This window comes from Aotus nancymaae, unplaced genomic scaffold (assembly GCF_030222135.1).
Source record: "Aotus nancymaae isolate 86718 unplaced genomic scaffold, 86718_ANA_hifiasm-v0.15.2.pri h1tg000036l, whole genome shotgun sequence".
In the NCBI taxonomy this organism is placed as follows: domain Eukaryota; kingdom Metazoa; phylum Chordata; class Mammalia; order Primates; family Aotidae; genus Aotus; species Aotus nancymaae.
Window position 1 is genome coordinate 17,905,412 of NW_026988450.1, and position 10,396 is coordinate 17,915,807.

Genomic DNA, 10,396 nt, shown 5'->3' on the forward strand with positions numbered 1-10,396 from the left:
ACTGGATGTATGTTTCAGAGAGAAAGTCTGGATAAGAAAAATGACAGAATTTATAAATTATTTCTTTTTTTTTTTTTTACTTTGATAGTTGAAGATTAAGTGTGTTTTGTTCCAGAATATGTAGCTCAGGCTTTTGACAGCTTCCTGCTTTTTTTTTTTTTAAGATAGAGTTTTACTTTGTTGCCCAGGCTGGGATGCAGTGGCATGATCTCGGCTCATTGCAACCTCTTGGGTTCAATCGATTCTCCTGCCTCAGCCTCCCGAGTACCTCGGATTAAAGGTATGTGCCCCCATGCCCAGTTAATTTCTGTATTTTTAGTAGAGACGGGGTTTTACCATGTGGGCCAGGCTGGTCTCGAACTCCTTACCTCAAGTGATCTGCCTGCCTTTGCCTCCCAGAGTGCTGGGATTACAGACATGAGCCATCATGTCTGGCCCAGCCTCCTCTTTCTTGTCCTAGAGAGTAGAAGGAGGTGTGTCGGGGAAGTGGACAATCATTCACTCTCTGGATGGAGAAGGGAAAGTCATTGGGAGAGGGGAGGAAAAACAACTGAAGTGTTCTACTGCTTTCTATTCTAGTCAATGCCAAACAGTTATGGGTCTTTTAATTCATCCCTTCATCTCATTTGTAAATGGAAAAACACATTCCACAAAAAGACATCTTTGTTTCTGGAAACACTTGTTTTAGAAAAAAACAGAAAAGGTATGAGGAAAGCTTTATTTTGGGGAAATATATTCTCTTGTTTTTCTTTGTTAAATGTTTATGTCATCTTGTGAAATAAATGATAAAAAATAATCTTGAACTTTGGAGATACGTAGATTTTGGCAAGAGAGGTATCTCTTTGTATTTCTCACATTAGGATTATTTTGTAAGCACATGCTAGTCTTGCCTCAGTTAGGGGCAAACTAACAGGGTATTTTGAAGAGATGCCATTGCTGAAGGGCATCAAATGTTTATTTCCTTTAAGAATTATTCAGGGCTGGGTGTGGTGGCTCAGGCCTGTAATCACAGCACTTTGGGAGGCCCAGGTGGGTGGATCACCTGAGCTCAGGAGATCAGTCCAGCCAACATATAATGAAATCCTGTCTCTAATACAAAAATTAGCCTGGTGTGGTGGCACATGCCTGTAGTCCCAGCTACTTGGGAAGCTGAGGCAGGAGAATTGCTTGAACCCAAAAGGTAGATATTGCAGTGAGCCAAGATCACACCATTGCACTCCAGCCTGGTGACAGAGCAAGACTCCAGCTCTCAAAAAAAAAAAAAAGAAAAAAAAAAGAATTATTCAGACCCACTTGCTCTTCCAATGACCAAAAATGTTTCTGTGAAATTACCTAGTTTTCACTTACATCTATGATTCTATTAATGGATTAGAAACTCTTCAATAACCTCCTGCAGAGTTTCAAATCTGGCTTCAACTACCCTTGCCTAATTGGTAGAGCATTAGAGCCAACAAGTCAAACTAGTCTCCCACTGCCTGTCGCCCCACCTCCCCGCTTTACCCCAAAACACATTTATAAGTCAAAGGTGACTTCAGCTGGGAGGTGAAGGGGTGGCCTCTTGTGTGTTAAAGTTAATTATTTTCTCATACTTCCTTTCCAGTGACATCCACTCCACCTTGAAACCCTAGAGCCATTTCTACAAGGTTCATTACTCCACTTCATTAAGCAACAGGTCCTGCTAGCTAAAGTCTTAAAAAAAAAAAAAAAAAAAAACAGTAGGAGCAAGCGACAGTTTTAGCAACCCTTCCTAACTCCAGTCTATGACACGCGCATGAACTTTCCACATTAAAAGGATGTGGTAGGGTGGAAAATTCTAACCTTTTCAGAACCTTGGGACTCCATAAAAATTCATGGTGGTAGAAGAAGCTGGAGAAGAAATCCTTAATATGTAACTTAGTATATGTGTATGTTTTGTGTGTACACATTGGCTTGCCTACCTGCCTGTTATAAAGCACAACATCCTACATTCCATGGAGATGCATCTCACAGGAGAGTAAGACAAAGTAACAGTCCTCAAAAAGCTGACAGCAGAGGCAGAAGGAGGATGCAAACACATAAAGCAGTAACTAATTGTGAAGCAGGATGAACTAAATGATAACAAAGGGGCAACAGTGATGTGTGGTGGGTCCCGACTGAGGGGAGGTTTTATATGGCAGCACCAAGTACAGAACAGGCTCCATGTTGAAACACACACACAACCGGAAGATGAGAAAACTTAAGACTCAAAATGGAACAGATTAGATAATGTAATATATATAAAAGTCCTGGCAGGTGGCTTCACTTATTGTTGTAAAAAAGCAGTTGGCTCCAGGTGCGGTGGCTCACACCTGTAATCCCAGCACTTTGGGAGGCCGAGGTGGGTGGATCACGAGGTCAAGAGATCGAGACCATCCGGGCCAATGTAGTGAAACCCCGTCTCCACTAAAATACAAAAATTAGCTGGGCATGGTGGTGTGCGCCTGTAGTCCCAGCTACTCGGGAGGCTGAGGCAGGAGAATTGCTTGAACCCGGGAGGCAGAGGTTGCAGTGAGCTGAGATCGCACCATTGCACTCTAGCCTGGCGCCTGGTGACAGAGTGAGACTCTGTCTCAAAAAAAAAAGCAGTGGGCATTTGATTTGAGCTCTGAAGGATAAAAGAATGTTAAGTGAGGAGAAGGCTGTTTCAAGCTGAGGGAACAAGGTAGAGACAGAGTTGAAAGTTTAAGTCTCGGAGTAAGGTAGGGAATGACGAGTTGATGGTGTGCTAGCAAATAGTGCCTGGAGAGAGAAAACAGGAGTCTGAAAGTTATGCCAGACAAAGCACCAGGAGCTTTGTGTAACAGACTGTGGAGTTGGGAGGAAGTGAAGAAAAAGGTGGTTATTCAACCTTTGCATTCAGACACATCACCGCCACCTTCTCTTTGGTCCATCTGAGCTGGTCAGAAATAACCAAAGGAGAATAAGGAAATCAACATGTTGCAAGAACAAGGACATCTTTGTAGCAGTGCAGTGTCCTAATTGTGACGAATTGCGAAACAGTTCACTTCTACTCACCCAGACCCCTCTCCTATCAGTACCACCAACTCTTTCACCAGTCCCCACAGTATTATCTCTGCTTCCACTCTGTCCGACATCACCCCTCAACCCTTCAGCTCCGTTTCTTTGGTCTGGACTAGCAGCAGCCCCTACTGCCAGAACGACACCACAGCCACCCAGCACGGCAGAGCAAGCTCGCACAGGAAAAGTGTGCTGGGAAGTGAGTGGCTGCACACTGTCCCACCACGGAATGCCATCCTCTGCCAACTAAGGAATTCCATGGAAAAGATCCATGTCAGTGGACAGATCCAGATGGTGCCTGGTACTCTGTAGGTCCTCAACAACTTTCCATTAAATTGGGCCTTAATTGTTTGTGAGCTCTTGATTACAATAAGTCAAATTTCTCAATAAATGGAGTTAGACATCAAGAAGCAACTGCAGTGTCGTCAGATGTGAGCCTAAAAGCCCAATACTTTCTACCACGGCCCTCACTACCATTTTAGTATTATGTTCAAAGATAAGCAGTTATAAAGACAACACATATACATTATATAAAATCTGGAATATATCAAACTATCTTGCTTTCAAGTTCCCCAGGAAAACAACGGCCAGAATCAGCGATTGCAGTCATTTCCTACTGCTGCTGCCACAAATTACCACAAATTTAATGGCTTAAAACAAACATAAATTCATCTCACAGCTCTGGAGGTCAGAAGTCTGACCTAGGTCTTACTAGGCTAAAATTAAGTCATCAGTGGAGCTGTGTTCATTCTGGAGACTCTACTGGAAAATTTGTTTCTTTGCCTTTTCCAGTTCATGGGGGCTGCCCACACTATTTTTTTTTTTTTTTTTTTTTTTTTTTTTTTTTTGAGACAGGGTCTTTCTCTGTTGCCCAGACTGGAGTGCAATTATGTCATTACAGCCTCAACTTCCTGGGCTCAGGTGATCTTTCTGCCTTAGCCTCCTGGGTAGGTGGGACCACAGGTGTGTGTCACCACTCCTGGCTAATTATTTTTTGAAATTTTTTTGTAGAGACGGGGTTTTTGCCTTGTTGCCCAGACTGGACTCAAACTCCTAGGCTCAAGTGATCCACCACCTTGCCCTCCCAAAGCGTTGGGATTACAGGCGTGAGCCACTGTGCCCAGCCTACCCACATTCTTTAGCTTGTGGCCTCTTCATTCATCTTTAAAGCCAGCAACTTTGTGTCTCTTTGATCGTTAGTCACATCTTCCTGACTCTCTTCTGCCTCCCTCTTTCATTTTTAAGGACGCTTGCGATTACATTGGGTCAACATGAATGATCCAAGATAATCTAGGATTATCAGTTTGCTGATTAGCATGTATAACCTTAATTCTTCTTTGCTATGTGAATTAACAAGTTCACAGATTCTAGGGATTAGGACACAAACATCTTTGGGGTGTCATTGGCACTAATAATCCCTATATTCAGATAGTAACCACAAACATTTTATTATGTGGCTTTCTATTCTTTTTAAGGTTTACATATATGCAAATATGTAATGCAGTCGTATGTCTCTTATATCATGGGGATACATTCTGAAAAATGCACCTTAGGCAGTTTTGTCATTGTGTGAACGTCATAGAGTGTACTTAAATAAACCTAGATGGTATAACCTTACACACCTAGGCTAGTTAGTAGAGCTACACACCTGCACAGCATGTTACTCTACTGAAAACTGTGGGTAATTGTAACACAATCATAAGAATTTATGTATCTAAATATATCTAAACATAGAAAAGGCACAGTAAAAATATGATATAAAAGATTTTTCAAATGGTTCTCTTATATAGGGCACATGCCATGAATGGAGCCTGCAGGACTAGAAGTTACTCTGAGTGAGTCAGTGAGTGAGTGGTGAGTGAATGTGAAGGCTTAGGACATTACTGTACACTACTATAGACTTCATAAACACTGTACACTTAGGTTACACTCATTAAAAATATATTTGTCTTTCCTAATAATAAACTATTGGGATACATTCTGAGAAGTGTATTCTTAGGCAACATTTTGCCTACTGTAACTTTTTTACTTTATAAACTTTTAAATTTTGAAAAACTTTCTGACTGTTTTGTAATAAAACTTAGCTTAAAACACACATTGTACAACTGTACAAAAATATTTTCTTTCTTTACATCTTTAATCTTTAATATACCTTTATCTATTTTTAAAATTTTTTATTTAATTTTTACTTTTTAGACTTTTTTGTTAAAAACTAAAACGCAAGCACACACATTAGCCTAGGCCTACACTGGGTCAGGATCATCAATGTCACTGTCTTCCACCTCCACATCTTGCCCCACTGAAAAGCCTTTGGGGGCAATAACACGCATGGAGCTGTCATCTCCTATGACGACAATGCCTTCTTTCAGAATACCTCCTGAAGGACCTTCCTCAGTCTGTTTTACAGTTAACTTAAAAAAATAAGTAGAAGGACTATATTCTAAAGTAATAATAAAAACTATAGTACAGCAAATACATAAACCAGTAACAGTCATTTATTATCACTAGCAAATATTAAGTACTGTGGATAATTGTATGTGTTATACTTTTATACAATTGGCAGTGCAGTAGGTTTGTTTACACCATCACCACAAACAGGTGAATAATGCCTTGTGCTATATCACTGGCTGTGATGGCTATGATGTCACTAGGTGATAGGAATTTTTTAGATCCATTATAATCTGATGGGATTACTTATGTGCCATTGACCAAAATGTTATTTGGCAAATGGCTGTATGTGTAATAGGCTGTTTCTCCACTTTAAAGTGGGATAATATGCATGTAGGAGTGTTCCTCCACTTTACAGTGGGATAATATGCATGTAGTATGTGTAATAGGCTGTTCCTCCACTTTAAAGTAGGATAATATGCATGGAGTTTTCTGGATAACTACAGACTTGTAAGACATGCTCTACTTTTAGATCAGCTAATAATCAACAAGGCTAATTTGAATATAATAATTGGGTACTGAAGAGCCAGTAAAAGTTCCTCTTTTCCTATTCAGATTGCCTGTGGAAGTGGAGTGAATGTATCAGTGTGTGTTGATTCATGAGTTGACCAAATTTGGCCAGAAAGTGAAAGCTTCATTTCTGGGAAGAATCAGAGGGTGTTCCAATGAAAACAGGAGCCATTGGCAGTAGTGAAACCTGGAAGTGTTCACACTTGTATTAATCATGCTTCAGCCTACTGAGTTCTGTGAAAAGAGAACCTGTTTTCACGTATAGTCTAATAATTTGTTTCTGACCTGGCAACTCTTTTGTTCCTTCTTCAGTGTTCTAAGATTATACAAATGTAAAGAATAGTACATTTGATATCAGATATTTTTTTCTCCTAGCAGGACACCCATGAGTCATCATCAAAGATTTTTTTTTATAGAATTGTATGCACAGGCTATTCTCTAGGTAGGGAGTTGCAAACAGTAAAGCAATTCATACTTAGAAGATACTTCAAAATGGTAAAATCTGTTTGAGTAGTCAAATAAAAATCAAGAAAACCATTTGCAATTGTAATTGCAAAGGGATATGCTATTTATTTATAGAGTACCTTTCCCCAAAGTAATTTTTTTGTTTGAGACAAGGTCTCTCTCTGGCTGGAGTCTGGTGGCATGATAATGACTCATCACAGATTTGACCTCCTGGGCTTAAGGGATCCTCCTGCCTCAGCCTCTCGAGTACCTGGGACTAAAGGCATATGCCACCACACCGGGCTAATTTTTTATTTTTTGTAGAGATGGGTTTTTGCCATGTTGCCAGGGCTGGCCTCATACTCTTTGGCTCAAATGATCTGCCCGTCTTGGCCTCCCACAGCCAGGCCATGCCTGGCCTGAAAGACTCTAAATCACTAAATTACTATGTTATCTTAAAAGACAGATAGGAAGAGACTTTTTGGTAAAGTTTATCTTGTCTGGTGATAAGGGAGAAGACTCTCTAGGTTCAACTTGCCCCCTTCTTCCTTCTCCATTTTTCTCATCTCTTTAGACCCAAAATTTTAAACCTGTGAAAGAATGGGCAGCAGTTAAGGCCAGATATGGGGAGGAGTTAAATGTGTCATTTGCTCCCAACTATAGATTCTTTCAGAGGCAAAAACTCTTTAATGTTTTAATCCAGGTTTTATCTGAGGTCTCCCTGTCCCTTGAGATCTAGATAAAGTGAAATCAATACCCCACTGCCCCCCAACTTCAAGGTTTGTGGCTGATTTCTAAAAATTCCTAAGCAGTTTACATTTTCAAAGTCACCTCTGGCTCCAAACTTTTGTTTCTTCAGTTTATGGGTTATTTTCAATGTCTATGGGTTCTGCTGCTGCTGCTTCTTTTTTAAGACAGTCTTGCTCTGTCGCCCAGGCTGGTGGGCATGATCTTGACTCACTGCATCCTGGCTCAAGTGATCCTCCCACCTCAGCCTCCCCAGTAGCTGGGATTACAGGTGTGAGCCACCAACACCTGGCTAATTTTTGCATTGTTGCTATGGCTGGTCTCAAACTCCTGAGCTCACAAAAGTGATCTGTTTTCCTCAGCCTCCCAAAGTGCTGGGATTCCACCGCACCAGCCTGCTTCTGCTCAGCAATGCATGATTCACATTCAGGCTCTTTCCCAGTCTGTGCATGTGCATACACGCACACACACACACACACACACACCCCTCCAGGAGGCCATTTGTGTGGCAAGTGGACTTTACTTAATATTTGAGAGACAGACGTGTTACAGTAGGTAGTCAGGCAGACAAGAGTGGGGCAGAAGAGGGCCCCTCCTCACCAGAAACGTTAGGCAGTTGTTAACTGTCTCTCTAAAATAGTAATTGGTCACAGCCAGTGCCAGGGAAAGGCAGTCTTCCAGTAAATAGAAAACACCTGAAACTGATGATCAGCAGCTTCCTGATAAGATCTTAGGAGTCAGGCGAGTGGGCTCCAACATGCACATTAAGAGGCAAAATGGTGGAGTTTAACTGGTATATGTCCTTCTAGGAACACTTCACTGGTAAGGGAAAAACACCTCAAGTGAGCAAGTGTACAACTCCAGTAAACACACTCTGCGTGAAGCCCCTCCCAAGTGCTGACAGGCCACTGCACTCGGGGACAGCTCACCCCAAGGGAAGAATGAAGGGAGAAATAATGCAACCCTGGAAGCACGCCGACATATAAGACTCCAAGTCAAAGGTCAAACCATGCACTTGAATCAATCAAGTCACCTGCTTGGTCCTCTTCCAAGTGTACTTTACTTCCTTCATTCATGCTCTAGTACTTTTTAATACATTTTCACTCCTGTTCTAAAGCTTGCCTGGGTCTCTCACTCTGCCTTATGCCCCTTGGTTGAATTCTTTCTTCCAAGGAGGCAAGAATTGAGGTTGCTGTAGACTCATATGGATTTGCCATCGCTAACACGTAAAAGTGGCAACTTCACCAAAGGAAGTTTCACTCAGTCTCTCTACCTCACCTGGTGCCCCTCCTTCTTCTGCAAGGCCACACAAATTCCTCTTGTTTTGTCATGCAGAACTGACCTGACCTTCCTTTCTTTGCCACAGTCCTGGTGCAGGGCCCTCCTTCCCCCAAATGGCTTATCAAGATATTTCTCCAGGCACTGTTCCCTTTCTAAGAAGAGTTCTGGTGCCAGCTGTTAAGATAATAAAAATTTCAACCCTGTAAAATTTATTTTTAAACTCCAGTGTTTTCAGGTCAGAGAAAATGAGTATTTCTTTTATTTGACAAATATTTTTTGGTGTGCTTATTTTATGTCAGACATTATTGCTGGAGGTGAGAACACAGTGGGGAATTAGACACAATCTTGGCCCTCATGGAGTTTCTGTCTCCTGGAGGAGAAATGTTTTAAACAAATAATGATACAAATTATTTGTTTGTTTTTTTGTTTAGAGACAGAGTCTTGCTCTGTGGCCCAGGCTGGAGTGCAGTGGTGCGATCTCCGCTCACTGCAACCTCTGCCTCCGAGGTTCAAGCTATTCTCATGCCTCAGCCCCCAAGTAGCTGGGACCACAGGGGCGGACCACCACACCTGGCTAATTTTTGAATTTTTCATAGAGACGAGGTTTTCCTATGTTGGCCACACTGGTTCCAAACTCCTGGCCTCAAATGATCCTCCCACCTAGCCCTCCCAAAGTGCTGGGATTATGGGTGTGAGCCACTGTGCTCAGCTGCAAATAATTTATTAACAAGTGAGGTACATGCCACAAAGGAAACTTTCTTTTTTTTTTTTTTGAGACAGAGTCTTGCTCTGTTGCCAGGCTGGAGTGCAATGGTGCAATCTCAGCTCACTGCAACCTCTGCCTCCTGGGTTCAAGCAATTCTCCTGCCTCAGCCTCCCAAGTAGCTGGGACTACAGGCACACACCACCATGCCCAGCTAATTTTTGTATTTTTTAGTAGAGACGGGGTTTCACCATGTTGGCCAGGATGGTCTCGATCTCTTGACCTCATGATCTGCCCGCCTCAGCCTCCCAAAGTGCTGGGATTACAGGCCTGAGCCACTGTGCCCGGCCTGGAAAATTTCTGAATGCTATCTGGAAGGGTGTGGAGGGTGGCAGGTGTGTGGTCAGGGAAGGTCTTGCCAAAGAAGGGGCTCCTGAGTGGAGGCTGGGATTGTGAGGAGCTTGCTAGAGAGTATGTTTAGTCAATGGAAAGCTATGTTCAAAGGCATGAGACAGAAACAGTGTTGTCAGATTTTTTGACCACAGACAAAGGCAAGTGGGGTTTGAGCAAGTAAGTGAGAGGAAGACGGGTGAGAGGTTCTTGGTGTGAAGCCAGGACCCTTTTCAGGTGGAGTCTCATAGACCATGGTGAGGGGCTAGGCTATCAATAGGGAAGTGACTTACTTGATTTATGTTTTAAAAGATCATTGTAGGTGCAGAATAGAGAATAGACTGCTTATGCATTCCAGTGTGCATAATAAACAACTTAAACATCTGTGGATGCAGAATTGGTTAAGTAAATTATGGTATATATTCATGTAATGAAATACCATGAAGCCATTAAAAATGGTGAGACAAATATATGTTGTATATGTTGACATGGACAGATGACCACATTGTAGTAAGAGAAAAAACCAAACTTTTATCTGAGGAATGCAAGCCCTTTGAATTATCAGGCCCAGAGAGACATTAAAACGAGACATCAATCACTTCCTTCTCCCTCCTTTGTGCTATGTATTCATCTTGTGAAACTGCTTGCTATTGCCACAAGCTATTATAAGTTAACCTAATTATGCCACACTGGACACTATAACCACACCCTATAGGTTATTCATATATAGCCAATCACTAATCAATGCTATTTCTGTAAACCAGTGAGAATTCCTGACAAACAACTTTGTCAGTCCACTTGCTGTCCCCCTTAATTGCCTTTAAAAATCCACTTGAA

At 41.9% G+C, this 10,396-nt stretch overlaps 1 long non-coding RNA gene across 1 annotated transcript in view; it reads left to right on the forward strand.

The window, feature by feature from the left end:
- LOC135277956 (uncharacterized) overlaps positions 1 to 3,420 on the forward strand; it is a 29,155-nt gene extending 25,735 nt beyond the window's left edge. The window contains exons 3-4 of the long non-coding RNA XR_010345490.1: positions 1,601 to 2,297; positions 2,602 to 3,420. This is a non-coding gene — a long non-coding RNA (uncharacterized LOC135277956). The remainder of the gene's footprint in view (positions 1 to 1,600; positions 2,298 to 2,601) is intronic.
- Positions 3,421 to 10,396: the final 6,976 nt, after the last annotated feature.